Source organism: Lagopus leucura, unplaced genomic scaffold (genome assembly GCF_019238085.1).
Source record: "Lagopus leucura isolate 7727_CA_CO unplaced genomic scaffold, USGS_WTPT01 Super-Scaffold_100002, whole genome shotgun sequence".
Classification (NCBI taxonomy): Eukaryota; Metazoa; Chordata; class Aves; order Galliformes; family Phasianidae; genus Lagopus; species Lagopus leucura.
The window spans coordinates 53,672,293-53,684,722 of record NW_024962263.1 but is presented as its reverse complement, the minus strand read 5'-3'; positions in this window follow the sequence as shown (position 1 = coordinate 53,684,722).

Below are 12,430 nucleotides of genomic sequence, written 5' to 3'. Positions count from 1 at the left end.
TGTGCTCCAGACCCCTCACCGGTTTTGTCGCCCTTCTCTGGACACGTTCCAGAGCCTCAATGTCTTTCTTGTAGTGAGGGGCCCAAAACTGAACACAGTACTCGAGGTGCGACCTCACCAGTGCTGACTAGAGGGGGGGTGATCACCTCCCTGCTCCTGCCCCTGCTCCTGCTGGCCACACTATTTCTAATGCAGGCCAGGATGCCATTGGCCCTCTTGACCACCTGGGCACACTGTCGACTCATGTTCAGCTGAATGTCAACCAACACCCCCAGATCCCTTTCCTCTTCACAGTCTAACAACTTCTTTTGAAGCAGTTTTGATTATTCAAAATTAAAAATATTTTTAGATCCTTACTCTTGAACCATAAGCTAAGCGTGAAGAGATGTTCTCTGGCAGTAGAATTTTTCATACAAAAGGAACTGTCCAGTACCATCTAGTTGTCATATGTTCTTCCAAGGGTCACCTAGCCCTCTAGAGACAATATTTCTTTGAGCTGGAAGAAGTCTATGCATCTGCTGAGTTTTGCTGGAAGTGCTGCCAAATACAAGAGAATATAAAGTCTGTATCTCTTCAGATTTCTTCCTTGCACATTTCAAAAGGTACTGTAAGCATGAGGGACTGTGCAGGTGTCTACAATACTAGGAAAAATTCCAGATAATCAAAGATTTAAAAGGTTATGCTTTGGGGACTGATGCAGGGACTCCTCATGGGTGATGTGATTGGCAGCAGGGCCTGTAGCAAACACTATGGAGAAGGCAAGCTATGTGTTTCCTTTCTCTCAGTCTGCCTAGTACAAGGGTTTTGAGAATATGTACTCGAAAGTGAAAAATAACACATTTGCGGTTGGTTTAAGAACTTGTTGTAACATACTTAGTGCCTTAGTAGGAGTAACTAATAATGCGTTGCTAAGAAACATCACTGAAAAAATAATATTGAAAAAAAACTAAAATTGATTTACTATTTATTTAAAATTTATATTAATATTTTAAAATGCAATGTATTTACAATACTTACTACTTTAATCAAATACCTCCAGTTACATTAGCTTGAAAATACTGGGGATATTCAGAGTGCAAGGCAACTTCTGATATCCTCAACAACAGGACTCTCTTCCCCTAACAGCAGACACAAAGCATCTCTTAAATCTGGCCTCTAACACAGGACACTGCTGCTGGCCTGTGCTAAGTGACAATACAATCTCAGTGAGGATTTATTAAACAGCATCTTTGAAAAGTCTAATGGAATGTATGATCATAAAAAAGGTTTAGTTTTCATTGTTAGGACAATCTCCTGTGATTAATCATAACAATTTAATTATTGTCCGTTTTCTAACTTCAGAAGTATTTTAACTTCCTTCACATACTCATTTATTTTGGAGTTATTTTTATGTATAAACTTACATTCCAAATGATAGTATCTTCCATACACTTCATTCACACATTCCAAAGTTATACAAAGTGGTGCTGAAAAGTTGTTTTTGAAGTGATTTGTAATAATTAGAGCAGTGCAACAGAAGCAATATCATTAACCAATTTTAGATCTCTGAATCAAAATGAATGAAGTGCAAGTAAACATGCCATATGCTATGCTCTTGGTTTGCCTTCCCAGCATTTGACCACAATGGCATTTTGAAATATTTGCCAAGACTCAATGACCAGTGCTGAAATATTTATTTCTTGGCTGTCCACTGAATACTGACTCATGTACTTTCATTTGTTGTTTCTCCTCAGCATGTTGTAAGGAGCTAAATTGTAGGATGACTTTCATGAAGCTAGTATTGGACATATTACATTCTGAGCACTTGCCTGTTTGTGAACAGAGTGATTCAGAAGATACACTGGAAGAACCTAGGCTGTTTATTACCACAGTGCTGTTCTCACAGATCACAGCTGATTTCTGTATTAACATGAGCTGGCTCTGCCACTCAACAACTAATCACTTTACCAGCAGGATACCTGGTAAATACCTCAGTGGTAAATAAAATGTTTAGAATGGAAATGTGTAATCTAAATTCAGACACAGCCCTCCATGCCACAATATGCAGAATGAATTTTCCATTCTTCTCTTCAGTATTTCCTTCATACTTGCTTCATAGCTACTGTGAGCCTGGAGAATTAATTCCGTAATTGTTTTTATTAGCATTTATGTCAGAGTGGCAAGCAAAGGTACGAACCATTTGAAATAGCTTGTTACATCAGCTTAGCAATTGGATTTCATATACAGGAATTAAATCATGCCACATTACCCTGTAGCCAAGCAGAAAAGACAAACAGACCTGTGTGAAAGAAAAAGGAGACAGCATGGTTTTGGCAGAAGCAAGAAGAGTCAAGAGACAACATACTGAGAGAATGGCCCAGACAGGGGACTCAGTCCGGGGACTCAGATTCAGATCTCTGTGACCCGTGCTCCAGTTTGGTCCATGGAATTGGTAGCCTGCAGCTTCAGAAAGCATTTTTCAAGCATGAGCTAAAATCGCGCAAGATAAGAAAAGTAAAAACACAGGAAAAATGGGTTTTCTGAGGTGGTAATTGTTAGCAACTCAAAGAGAAACAACAGCAAGAAAAAACAGGCAGTGGTGAGGATGTTGATGCTTGACTTGGTAGCCTATTAATCCTGGCTATCTATTCTTTGTATTAGCTAATAAATAATGCTGAGTACTCTTAAGCCGTGTACATACTGGTCACAAAACCTCTAACAGAGTGATGAAATATACCATGTGTGATGAAATGTAGGGTGAGAGTTCCTGGGGGTCTCATTGTGATGTACATTCAGGTGGCTGGATCAGGCAGCAAGCTGACTGGGTTCTGGCTTCAGCTGTGTGTCTTGCTCAGGAAAGTAAAATAGCATAGCTCTTTTATAGCAGGTAGTTTCCCATCAATTTGCCTAATTCCCTTTTGAACCTGTTGATGCTGTCTGCCTTTATGATCTTTGGCAGCAAATTTCAGAAGTTCACTCTTTGTATAATGAAGTATTTCTTTTTGACTTTATTTAAACCCATTAGTTTCACAGAATGTACATTCTAGCTCTGTGAGGTTTGACAGATTTACTCCATTAGCCTTTTCTGTGCCTTTATGACACGATAAACCCCAACAATATCCCTCTCAGCCTTCTCCTCTTGAAATGGAGGACCCTCAGGCTGTGTCTGTCTCCTCAGAAGATATCTATTTGATTCTCTAGATCATGTTAGCTGCCATTCTCTATATCACTTCTACCTTGACAGTGCCCTTTTGAAAAGTGGCTTTCCAGACTATACAAATTACTCAAGACACAGATGCACCAGATTTTTGTGTGATGATAGATTGTCTTGTGCTTTGACCAACACTAAATACTCAGCTAGTGGTTCCAAACTACTGATAACTCCAGGATTTCTTTTGTTAGGGTTGTAACTTAAATGTCACTTTCTTCGGAAACCTCTTTTCAACTAATTACACACCACTGCTTTCCACCATTGCAATTTATCATTAAAATGAGCTGTATGGTTAATTGGGCTCTGGGAATTATTCAAGGGACCAGCTCTAGAACTGACTTTGAAATACTTTTATTGAAAATATTGATCACAATACAGAGAAGAAATAAAAAGATGTCAAATGCATGAAGAAATATATTTCCCTAATTATGTTCCAAAATTTACTGGGCAGATAGGAATCTTTATACTGAAAGTTTAGACAGTGTGTTATTATGAAACGTATACAGGAGGTCAGTGTCTTAGGGGCAAACATTGCCTAACTTCAAGACGTTAGGGTGCAAAGTGAAGATCTCATTGCAGCTCTAGGTGGGAGTGTCACAGTAAACACATACTTCGCACCAGGCGTTAGTGCCTCGGAGATACACCCACCCTTTATAATCTTACTACTGAGACCAAACTGTGTTAAAGGCAAAGAAGGTAAGAAGGTAGATACAGCTAAAACTCCATATTCTGCCTTGGTGATCAGATCTAACCTGAACTTATTCTTACAACTCTGTGCTTATCTAAGCCAGTGTAGTGTTACACCCACTAGTCAATTCTAGCAGCTAGAGTTGAGTTCACAACATCCACACTTCTTTACAGCCATTTCCTTTGGCTTTCTTCCTTTAATGTTGTTTTTTGGCCTAACTTAGAAAATTAATATATAATACATACTTCGGCTTACTAAAAGATATGTCGCCATTATTACTCCCCCTATTGCTTTCTCTGAGAAAGCCTTTGCTTCCTCTCTGGAGTAGGTGAAGACCATTTTGTCTTTACCTAGTGCTTTGCATGACTGGATTCTCAGTCCCATGATTTTAGCTACTACTCAGGTTTTTACAAGGGGATAAAACAGACTTTGAAGAAGAAAAAGAAGGAGAAGTAGGGTAGGACACACAATTGTCAAATAGGATTATATATGCACTAGAGGAGTTGCTGGGAAGGGATCAGATGAGATTTCATTTTGCTTTCAAGAAAAGTATTCTAATAAAATACAGAACAAGCTGTGTCAATATCTGCCCCAAGTTATATAGACAGTGACAATAAGAATATAGCAGTGGCATGTAGGATGAAGGGAATGTTGCAACCAGTTGCAGTATGTTGGTTGTTACCAGAGATGATGAGATCAAAACAGAAGGAAGGGGTGAGGAATTGAATTTAATCTGCTTAAAGTACGTGTCCTTTTTAACCTAATAAGCAAGGGGAAAGGGGAACAGGGAATTAACCACAACTGCAGGCAGAGTAAATGTGAATAGTTGTAAAAAGACAATACTGGCACAATTTCAAATGGTTGTCTTGGTACTAAATAGAAGTGACCTAAGAGTATATCTGAAGACCAAGGTCTGAAATAACGTTCTAAATAGATTACTGACTGTGAAAAACAAAGGGTTTTAAAAGTGACTTTGTAAAATTTTTTGAATGATCATGGTGAAAGTCCTTAGAGAGAAATGTAAGTTTTTGCATATTGCAGTACTATTATCTCCAAAGGTACCTCACCTTGATTTACATTTGTATAATATAATCCAAGCATTACATTGATTCTATGTGCTACTGCTTCTGGTGTTTATCTTTAGAGGAGGACAGGAGGCTTTTTTCAACTTCTTTCCTAACCCTGGGCTTGCAGGACAAAAGATCTTCATGTTTCTATTGACATTAATATTGCCAAGATGTATTTATGGTGTGTCCTGATTATGTGCTCATAATGTGTGCCAGATTTATAGTCAGTAGTGACCTTTTCCCTAAGTCAGTTTTGCAGGGACAACAGGTTTTTCCCATCTGTTCTTAGCACTGGGCAGGAATTATGTTATCATCTGGGAGTTTTCTGTACCAAATTCTTCTTGTTGCAAGTATCTCTGTCATAGACAACTCCCTTAATCTGTCCTGTTTTCCATCTGTGACACTTAATTACTATGGCTCTTGACCTCTTATTAAAATTCTTATCACTGGTGATGTGGAAGCACCATGTGTCATTGCAAGTGGAATAAATATTCTGTGGGCATCTTCAATAGCCACCTGGCTATACCTCAGGCTTCTAGAGGCTTGGTTTGTCCCCATTTATTCTTTTCAGCTCTATGTTTTTATATCACAAATGGAAGTTCAGGGAGATTAACCATTAGGAGAATTTGAGAAAAAGTTGTTGCACCAGATCAAGTCTAATTTGGACATGCAAACTATGTTTTGGACAACTTGTCTTTCTCAAGATGTCACCTTGTGAACCACCTGGGGTTGGTTATTGACTTATGTCCTGTATCTCCTGCTTGAATTAGTTACTGGAATCCAAAAGACTGTGAACCATTATTCTGAGACCTTCAAATGTCTGGAACAAACAAAAGAGATTTCTGAAAATAGAATTAGGAGCAGAGTACTTAGTTTGGTTGGTAACTAGAAATAGATATATTTTAAAAGGAGGTTGAACTAAATAATATTTGAGAGTAAGAGAAGATGAAGTTACGGTGTTACCTTTGTGCATAATTAACCACAGTAGCACTTAAACTCTCCATAAGATAAAATTCTGAGAAATTCCCAAAAGTTTTTACATGGCTTGGCTAAAATTCAGAGTTTAACTAGCTAGTGTACAGTATTAGTATTGTGAGCGGTTGAAGAAACAGCCATTCTGGACTAGCTATAGATTTTTCTCTCACCTCAATATGACTCTCAGGAATCAAGCATTCCTCCTGTTGCTTGGGTCAAGTAAGACAATGTCATCACTTCAGGTTCATTGTGCTTCCTGCTGAGGGTGGTCATAGGACATCAGGAACTAGAAGCATAGAGCTTTGAAGCAGCATTGAGGAATCAGGAAACAACAGGCAGCCTCTTATCTCTTGTAGGTATCTCCACAGAGAGGTATTTATAAAGTACAAAAAGGAAACGCCTGAGAAACCACAACTCGTTTTACATATCTCTGAAGAGAAATTATCATCAATGAGATCAAACTTTCTGACAAATGTTAAAAAAGCAAACGAACAAGATTTTTACAATGAAAAATATTCCTGTTGCTTTTTTTCTGGTTGGGTTTTTTTGTTCAAAACTATGATGTGGTCCATTCATCTGGCAAACAAAGTGTCTCCTATCTGTACTCAGTAAATTGTCAGTTTTTGCTTTTACTGAGCAAATAATTTTCCACATCATTTGCTGGGAAGAAAAAAAGACGATAACAAATATTTCTATTCATTATATTACGAAGAGGAGAGATTTTACAAATCAAAACAGTGGTCAAGCAGGAAGGCAAAATAAAGTGGAGCTGTGTTTGAAAACCTCATGTTGTGACAATATTGTTTCAAAGTTATGATTACAGAACTTAAAATATATTTTGAATACAAATTACAAAGTTACAAAAGTAAGTTAGTCTTACTCCTGACCATAACTGCTAAAGAAAAATCATAGTGTGACCAGTGAGGGTGTGAATTTGTAGAAGATTAAATAAAAGTTCTGGGCTCGCATTTCATCAAAAAACAGTAAAAGATGCAATTTAGATTCAGTATATGAAAACTGAGGGAACAGAGTTTTCATACTTACGCAAACAAATTATGTGTTGGAGAATAAATGTCTCTACAGCGTGGCTATTCAATAGGATTTTTAGCCAAGCTGTAAGATAAGCTCAGTGGTTGCTCTTTATCAAGAACCTTAACTGAGAAGTGGATAGGATCTCAAGGTGACCAAAAAAATGTAATCATAGTCATTTCGAAATACATCTCGAGATCTACACTCTTTAAGGGTGTAGGAAGTCCCTTTTCTAGAGGGTAATGCCACTGATCTTCCAGAACAATTGTTACTTTCCAGGAATGCAAAGACTGAGACCAGTGTCATGCCACTTAATGCAGCTGCCTGAAGGCCTGTTCCTGCTCTACCACATGTATCAAGAACTGAACACTGTATGAGGCATTGTGACCAAGAGTTGCAGAACACAGTGGTGCACTGAGAGCAAGTATGACACATCATCAGTTAGAACACGACATAGCAAATTGCATGCTGTTTCAAACACCAAAATGTGTCTGCAATACTGCATTGAAAATGAAGAATCAATGACATTTCAGGCCAGTGAAAACTGGGAATCTGCATCTGAGATTCTTTACTTTATTAAAGAAACTAAATGTTTCTTATGCATGTGCATGCGGCCAGAGGAACGGATTTTAGAAATAAACTAAAAACACAAATAACTTTTCTCAGTTTCTACCAAAATCTTAAGGAAAATAAAAATATATCATGTGTCAGAGGATTTTAGACATAATGTTCAAAGAGAAGAAAGCAAAACCTCTCTTTATATGACGCCCACTTATGGCTTTGCAATTAATTAGGAAATTAGAGATATATTGAAATTCAATTATTAGAAAAATCTGTGAACCTGTCACAGAAGTGAAGGCTGAAGAACAATCATAGCTGTGCACTTTTTACTATTATAAGGTAAATATATTTAGACAGGTAAGATTTTGCCAGGGAAGATGCAGAAGGTGCCTGAAGAACTAAAGATGCTGCAAGCAAGAAATTATGAAAGACAAGAAATTGGAAGGAAGCATTCCCAGAAAATGGGTTTTAGTGGTAGACTTTGCATCTTATAGGGGCGAAGTTATGGGACTGAGCTCTGTTCTCTCTAGACAGAAGGCTGCCCACCTTTTCATTTAGAAGGTAACATATCTGTCAGTCAGGGATAAGCAGAAGTAGCTGAACTTTCTTTAGAGCCGAGACGGGTAAGATAATCTCTCAGGGTCTCTGCACTGTAATCTTATGATTCTACACTGTATTTCAGTTTCTCACAGGATTTCCACTGAATGTTGCATAGGTCTACTTGGAATTTGGAAATGGTAGAAAATAATTTGTGTGGATGATAATAGGGTGGATATTATGAGACCAGGAGACTACAATTCTGTGTAGTCATTGCTTCTATACATCTCAGATCATTCTCATGACACCTAGTTTTTTTGTTTTTTTTTTTTTTCAAAATGTTAACAACTCTTTTGTTGTCTTTTGCCATACAACAATGGAGATGAAAAGACACTGTATACTCCAAACCTGATATGTATATATACACACATATATATACTTTGGCATTACTGGGAAATGCCTGAGGCACTTCTTTACCCTTTACCCAGTTATACTAGCACGTCAACAGGACAGGAATATTCAATCTACCAGATGCTCAGTTGGTTTACCCAGATTATATTTTTTATCAGAAACTGTCTCTAACTTCCCACAAAGTCCCCATTTACGCTCAGAGTAATCATCTTGCTTTCAGCAGCTTTAAACACAAGGCAGGCTATCAGTTCTACGTGTCAGATCTTTAACACAAGGTAATTATTGTCCCTTTCAAATGACTGGGAATAATTTTTTGTAATATAAGGAAAAGAAAATATTCATTAGCCTGTAGGAGGAGTATAATCTGAAATGGTAACCTTGCATTAAAATAAATCTAGTCTTGTGGAATATCAACAGATTACTCCAATGGATGATGCAACTCCCACTATTACCTGGAGGGAGACACATCAGTCATACGGCTCTCCAGCTGATATATGTTAATAATTAAGGTGTCAAAGGATGTCACACATGCATCCTTACTTATGTGCCCTAAGAAGTCTGTTTTATATGTTATGTGTGTAAGACTCTTATGACCTTAGCTTTTTATCTTTTACAAGTATTTTATACAAAGAAGAATTAAGTTGAAATGGCATTAAGATTTGCTAAAGCGATGTCACAAATAACCAATCTTAGTCCAGCTATTGCAAAATTAGCTGCTCTCTTTCATAAATAAACACAACGAAATTTTCCCTCTATTGGCACATACATTAGTTGGTGCAAATTGGTGCAGATACACCATGTAAGGCACATACTCACTATTTACCTTGCTATTTGTGTCCTCTTCTACCCACCTCTATAAATATTTATCTCCTTTTCAACCTAATTTGAGCTTTCAGACCCTGATGTGAGAGGGAGTGAAGTCAGTTCCAGAATGAGAAAATGTGCTGAGTGAACTTTAAAGCAAAAGACTTTTTAATAAGAATTTATGCTGAACTAACATTGAAACATGAAATGTTAAGAGATCTTCAGTTCAAAAACTGAGAAAAAATATCACAGTATATATCTACATCTAAGTTTACTTTAAACAAGCCAAATAATTCAAGCATCCTCCAAACAAGTAAAATCAATAAAAATATACATAGTCTTGATACGCTATCCCTATACAATTTGTTTATTTATTCAAACCAATGAAAAAGTACTTTTACTTTTAACATTGATGTTGCTACTCTAAAACTTTATTGTGAAGTAGGATGAGCTTATGGAACTCTTTTTAGAAAAGTAACAAAACCCAGAAGTTCAGTCTGTAACTAGATATACTTAAATACATTTTAAAAAATACAAATATTGGTGAAAAAAAAAAGGCTCTACTCTATGGTAACTGTTATGCAATATTATTTACAGGCATTGTTCTCACCCTGATGATTAATAAGATTATTTCCACACCTGGGTGGTGTTAATAGAGGACTTAATTATTTGCTATAATTTTGATTAGGCTGTTTACAAAGTATTACTTTAATATCAGCTCTACAACTTAGAGCACTTGGGTAAATGGCAATCCTATTAGTTTCAAAGATGGTCTTGACCCACAGATGTGAAATCTCCCACTTTTACTTTAATGACCCAGGTAATTTCTGACCAGGAGGCAAAAGGAACTTGAATCTTGAGGAAGTCTGTGATTTTAAGCAGCTTCCCAGGCTGGCCACATTTGTGATGGTCAGCAGGTGCTTTTTCATTGAGGCATCGCGACACTGAATCACATAACTGAGGCAGGAAAACGAAGAAAATAAAAATCTACTCTTTTACTTTTTTTCTTATTGACTACTCACAGCTGCAAATGTAGCAGAATGATGAATAATGTTTAGTGAATAACTCAGAAGAAAAGATACTGTTCTGACAACCCTACGGGGTATAACAGACAAAAGATATTTTTATGGATCTTCGGTCTATATTATTATAAAGCAGAACTTCTGAAACTTATGTTAACTAAGTAGTCTATCTATCAATTTCTCTACACCTCGTGATGTTGTAGTGAATTGTAATGACTGCTGCACTTAAATGTAGATGCTTCTCAGCAAATACCCTGTATTTTTAAGAGTACTCTCCAAAATGCACTTTAAGGAATAGAAAGAAAATGAGTAAGAACATAAGAAGAGGTATTTTAATGTTTTTAACTTGAGTCAGGATATTAAAAAAGACATTTTTTTCATTCATTTTTTTCACTCACTGATTCATTGTATATTATATATACAAGTGGTAAAACTGTAATTTCCTTCCTACCTGAATCGTAGAAAGGCTTGGGTTGGAAGGGACCTCAAAGTTCATATAGTTCTAACCCCTCTGCTATAGGCAGGTTGCCAACACTAAATCAGGCACTAGATCAGGTTGCCCAGGGCTCTATTCAACTTGGCCTTCTATACCTTCGGGAATGTGGCAGCCTGAGGATGATGGGAGTAGGAAAAGATACAAGAAACAATGGTATTTTCTTTGCAATTTCAATTGTTAGGTTTGGAGTTATGTGGAGAACCAGTATCAGATAGCCAGAAAATAAGAATGATCTCAGCTGTGGGATTGAGTCAAAGGAGACACAGGCAGTTACAAGGCCTAGGGAAGCACCTGAAAGAGGACGTTAATTCAAGATGAAATCTGTAATAATGTGACCAAATCACTAGGGAGTGCACTATTTACCACTCTTTCTTTACCTAACAATTACAGGTAATAATAGAGTATATAAGAACATATAGATATTTCTGTCGTATTCATCTAGAATTATTTTATTCCTTAGGGATTAACAAACTTCTCCCTGTCTGTTTTAGACCAGAAAACAAGGACCATTGCTGGCATGAGACAGTTCTGAACCCTGAGTATTCTGTATCAAAGATACTACTGTGTTAAGAACTAGGCAGATTATTCCAGCACTGGGTATTCTCCTTAGCAAAGCAACTGAAGCTCTTCAAGGTACACTGTCCATACATAGATTTGCACTATGGTGTTTTTAGAGCTAGAAGAATTTTCAGCCTTCCAGTAAAGAGGTAGGTTATGATCTCTCTTGTCTCTGTCTGACACCTAAGTACACCAAGACAAAAAACTGTCTCACAGCAGTCAGACCCTTGCCCAATGTTGGAATCCCAGAATTTGTATTTGGACCCTCTCCAACAGCTCCCTGTCTTTTTTGTACTGTACAGACCTGGACACAGTACTCCAGATGGGGCCTCACAAGAGCAGTGCAGAGGTGGACAATCACCTCCCTGTCCCTGCTGGCCACCCCTTTCTGCAGGAGCCCAGGATACCATTTGCTTTCCGAGCTGCAAGAGCACACTGCTGGCTCATGTTAAGCTTTTCATCCATCAAGACCCCTAGGTCCTTCTCTGCAGGGCTGCTCTCAAAGACCACTCCCTCCAGTCTGTATGGATGCCTGGGATTCCTCCAGCCCAAGTGCAAAACTCTGCACTTTCCTGTGCTGAACCTCATTAGGTTCACCTGGGCCCACCTTTCCAGCTTGTTGAGGTCCCTCTGAATGGCATCCCTTCCTTCCACTGTGTCAACCGCACCACTCAGCTTGGTGTTGTCAGCAAACTTGCTGAGGGTGCACTTGATTCCATCATTGATGTCACTGATAAAGATGTTAAAGAGCACCAGTCCCAAGACAGACCCTGGGGGATGCCAAACTCATTACCAGCCTCCACCTGGACAGAGCCATTGATGACTACCCTCTGTCTGTGGCCTTTCAACCAGTTTCTTATCCATTGAGTGGCCTGCCCATCAAATCCACATCCCTCCAATTTGGAGATGAGGATGCAGTGGGGGACCATGTCAAAGGCCTTGCTCAAGTCCAGGTAAATGACATCGGTCGCCTTTCCCTTGTCCACCAATGCTGTCATTCCATCATAGAAGGCCACCAGATTGGTCAAGCATGTCCTTCCCTTGGTGAAGCCGTGCTGGCTGTCTCAGATCACATGCTCATTCCTCATGTGA